This window comes from Nycticebus coucang, chromosome 15 (genome assembly GCF_027406575.1).
Source record: "Nycticebus coucang isolate mNycCou1 chromosome 15, mNycCou1.pri, whole genome shotgun sequence".
NCBI lineage: Eukaryota > Metazoa > Chordata > Mammalia > Primates > Lorisidae > Nycticebus > Nycticebus coucang.
In genome coordinates, this window is record NC_069794.1 from 96,108,702 (window position 1) to 96,113,545 (window position 4,844).

Sequence of the window (4,844 nt, forward strand, 5' to 3'; positions counted from 1 at the left end):
TGGATTGACAAGATGCCATGGAATACTGATTAAGATGGAACATTAAGCTCGATGAATTTTATTTTTATTTATTTTTTTTCAAAAAGCTATCTTTATTCAAAATACTTTTTCTTCAAAAGGAAATTTTTCCAGTTGACAAAGGTCATTGATGAGCAGGATGATATATGTGAATCGCTTGAAGAATATGCAACTGCTATTAATAGGCAAATACAATGAAAAGTTCACTGACTTTGAGAATCGTGACATCATACTCAAATTAGCATTTCAGCCTCACCTAGTTGATATCACCAAAGCACCTAAAAAACCACAGATGAAATTGATTGACCTATCAGTAAATCAGTGGTTCTCAACCTGTGGGTCGCGACCCCTTTGTAACAATGAAAATACATCGCAGCATTAGGAAGGTTGAAAACCACTGCAGTAGTTGATATTTTAAAGTCATTGTTTGATGCCAAGGAAGATCCAGTTGGAACAATATAGTAGATACCCACACCTTCACCAACATGCCCGAAAAATGCTTTCTTGCTTTTCAACCACTTATTGCTGCAAATCTAATTTCTCCTACCTGAGCCAAATCAAGATGCCCTCAAGGTTACAAATGACAAAAGAAAAAAAAAAGTTACAAATGACTGATACCCATCTTGAGGATCAACTGAGACTGTGGACCTCCGTCCTGCAACCAAATATTCAAATATTCAAATGTTCCCCAACAAAAATCAGACACAACAAAGCCATTAAAAGGTTCGTGAACTTTAAAATTCACAAATAGTTTTCATTTTTTTGAAATTATTAAGTACATAGTAGTTAATTTTTACAAAATAATGTAATTTTGGCAGAGGAGGAATTAAAGATGGCGGCCGAGTAACAGCTTCCCTGCAACTGGGCACAGTGAGTCTGGGGAGATAAGACTCCAGACAGCTCTGGCTGGTGATATCTGCCTATAATCATCCCTTTGAGGATACAGCGAGTCAGCAAGGGACGTCTGGACCCAAAAGGAGGACAAAAACAGTGGGAAACTGGCAAGTGGTTGCGTGTGTTCTATCGCAGCCATAAGTACAAGCAGCAGTGAGACTGCAAACCGGAAAGGCCTTACCTATGAAGGTGTTTTTCGACTTGGCACTTCGGTGTTTTTGGACTTGGCACTCGGTTGAACTGCCTTGGGGAGAGCTTGAGCAGGAGTGCGGAGAACTCTGGGCATTGTCTGGGGCCCAGACAGAGCCACTGAGCTGGGCTGCAGGGAGCCATTGTGTGAGAGAACTGCCCGGGCAAGCTCCGCCCTCAGGGTCCTCAATGAATTTTAAAATTCAGATCCTTTCTGGAGTCAAGGACAACTACATCCACCTCTTTTAAGCAGTGTCCTCCAATGCTTTTCGATTCTATTTCACAATAACAATTGAGAAAATTTATTCATTTGCAAAAATATTTAATCCTACCCAATCTCAATACTACACTGAAAACAACCAAAAAAAAAGTCTAAAAACATGTTTGTTCCATCATAGCTTCTATTGTTAAAATGAGCATTTTCCTGGAACAAACTGCTGTCAAAATTCAAACACCCTTTGGAGTCAAAAGAAATTATTCTCTCTGACTTACAAGCGCCTCCTCTCTGTATGATTTTCTTCATCATATGCTCATTAAGTGAAGATTACAGAGTTGTGAGTTGATGTATCCCTTCTAAACCCCCAACAAATTTCACACACACACCCCCAAATCAGAGAGAGAGGCGATTCACTTCAGACTGGCTGCTTACTCTTTTGTTTTACTTTGTTTTGCCTCTGTTTTTCTCTATTCTGGCTTTTTTGCAGCAGGTGTAACCCAAGTCAACCCTCCCTGAATTCCAGTCTTTGCAGTGCAGACTGTCTCCCGACATGGAATGACTCCAGGAGGGTCAGCCAAGAAAATAATTATGACAAGCTCAGAGAAATCTGTAAAATGTTTAAATAGCTAACTAAGAAGTTAACTACTGGAGGAAGCAGGTGGAATTAAATGGAAATGTTAACATTGAAATTTTTTTTTTTATTTTTTATTTTTATTAACCATAGCTGTGTACATTAGTATGATCGTGGGGCACCATACACTTGGTTCATAGATCGTTTGACACATTTTCATCACACTAGTTAACATAGCTTTTGTAGCATTTTCTTAGTTATTTTGCAAGACCTTTACATTCCACATTTACTAGGATTCACATATACCCTTGTAAGATGCACCGCAGGTGTAATCCCATTAATCCCCCTCCCTCCCCTCCCTTTCCCCCTTCTCCCTATTCTTAGGTTGTAACTGGGTTATAGCTTTCATGTGAAGGTCCTACATTAGTTTCATAATAAGGGTGAGTACATTGGGTACTTTTTCTTCCATTCTTGAGACACTTTACTAAGAAGAATATGTTCCAGCTCCATCCATGTCAACATGAAAGAGGTAAAGTCTCCATCTTTCTTTAAGGCTGCATAATATTCCATGGTGTACATATACCACAATTTACATTGAAATTTTAAAACAAAAGAAAGAAAGATGGAAAGCAAAGCATAAGACCAGGGAAGGGAGAAGAGCAGTGAGCCGGGAGAGAGGCGCAGCCAGCCCTGGAGGCAGCAACAGCTTGAAAAGACGGGTGCCATAAAATCTGTACTTGCCCTACACGCTTCCCCTCCCTGGCCGGTTGTGCCAACTCACAGCCTCGTGCAAACGCCTCCATTTTTTACAGCCTTTCAGGTAGGTACAGGTCCTCACCTGCTCAAATGTGAACTGGAACTATTTTGCAGAAAATAAACTCAGGGCACGTTTATGTGATCATTGCTCAAAGACAAAAGGGGGAATGCAGCAACAAAGAATTCTGCACAAGGACCGCTTTTAAATTTGGATCCCTACCAAACCCCCAGCCAGATCCAGGTCGTAGACTGGTCTCCCCCACCTAAATGTCATCGTTTGGACAACTCTCAGTTCGACACAGCTCAGCTTTTCCAGCAGTCTCGACCTTGCTAGTGTCCTCCCTGGGGAACACGGGGATCCATGCAAGGATTTTACTTAAATGTTATTTTTAACCTTTGGAAGTTACAACTCATGGTATGAAAAGAGATTCCAAAACCACACAATATACTGGGGCATAAAAAATGGCCTATATCTGAAAATAACTCCCAGTGTAGCTGTTTTGGAATAAAGAAAATGTTTAAAATAGCCCGAAGTGAAAGTTAAATATTTCAATAGGCCCAACTGCCTCAGAGGCTGGCGTTGGGGTTGGGCTTGGGGGAGGAAGTGGAGGTTTCTCTTTATAGCTGGCTGCTAGAAGTCCAGGAGCAGCCAGATTGCAGGGGAGAAGTTGCCTCCCTGGCCTGGGGGCCTCCCCACAGCAGCTGAGACACGCCATGGCTCTCCTGCTTCTTTCTGAGAGGCAGAGAAAAGGAGGAAAACAGAGGAAGCAAAAGCACGAGTTGCAAATCTTAGGGTGCCGCAAATATTTTCATGACAAATTTTTTACAAACCAATCTTCCTGCAGCAGGAGGAGCTATGTGGAACCCTGAGCAAACTGGGCAGGGGGAGATGGATCTTTTATTTTCTACTTTGATAAAAAGAAACTGAAGTATAAGAAATGGGAGAGAAGAGACAAATGGGAAGACTTCTCGAATGGGCTGTTACACTTTTTGTCTTTGGTAATGAACTCCCATTGAATCCAATGTACCAGGCAGCGTCCTTGTCTCCTAAGCAGCCATGAGCAAGCAGCTTTGGTCAAAGTCTGTGGTCTCTGTCCTCTTTCTCAGTTTAAGACTGGCTCCCTGTGTCATCAAGATCACAGAAGAGGGCACCCTGTGCAGTCCCCGTGCTCTGCCTCGGCCCCACACCCCTCGGCCCACTCTCCTCCCGTGCCCTTGACCTCAGACACTTTCACCCCGCCAAGGACATGGTCGAGCACCTGCCCCTTCTTCCACATTATCAACTCTTACTTTCTACTATATTATCCCTTCATGCGTATATGCTCCAATTCTCCCATTTCCAAATAAAACAGAAAACGTCTCTTTAGTCCACTTTGCCACCAGCTACCATCCTGTTACCTGTTACAACAGAGCTGCTGGAAACAGACTTGCAGCAGTGCAGCTCAGGAGAGATACTACACATAACAAGAGCCACATGCGGCATTTTAATTTTTCTAGTAGCCACATTAAAAAAGTAAAAAAACAAGTGAAATTAATCTTAACATATATTTTATTTAACCTAATATATCAAAAATAGTATGATGTCAACCTGTAATTGTTATAGAACATTACTGAGGTATTTCACATCCCTTTTCTAACACTGATTGGGGTGCGTGCTGCGCTCGCCACATGTTTGCTTTAACGAAAGCTCAGAGGAGCACGTCTAGGTGCTCAGTAGGCCCCTGTGGCTGGGGCTCCCATTTTGGGTAGTGAAGCTTCATGCTATCCCCATTTTTCCTCCTCTTGAGGTCCTTTCTCTTCTCTTGAACCCACTCCTTTTTTGGAAGGAAAAAACTAAGGAATGCTTCATGAATTTGCGTGTCATCCTTGTGCAGGGGCCATGCTAATTTTCCCTATATCGTTCCAATTTTAGTATATGTGCGCTGCCAAAGCCAGCACTCTTGAATCCACTCCTTCCAGGCCTTTGCCTACACCACTCTCCTGACAATGGTGTTGTCAAGGTCTCCAACAATTTTGCCCTCTCTAAAGCTCTCTACTCAGCCTATATATCATGCCTGACCTGTCAGCACCATTTAACCCAGGTGGTCACTCTTTCCTGTTTGGCAAACTTTCTTCACTGAGCTTCTAGGACACCAAACTCTCCCCGTTGCCTCCTGCTTCACTGGCTGACCCTTGGTGTCCTTTGCTGGTTTATTCTCA

The 4,844-nt window shown here is 42.6% G+C and overlaps 1 non-coding gene across 1 annotated transcript; it reads right to left on the reverse strand.

Moving 5' to 3' along the window:
- Positions 1–4,474: 4,474 nt before the first annotated feature.
- Positions 4,475–4,583, reverse strand: LOC128567055 (U6 spliceosomal RNA). The gene has a single exon (XR_008374729.1). It is a non-coding gene; the product is annotated as a U6 spliceosomal RNA (small nuclear RNA).
- Between the last annotated feature and the right edge of the window lie 261 nt (positions 4,584–4,844).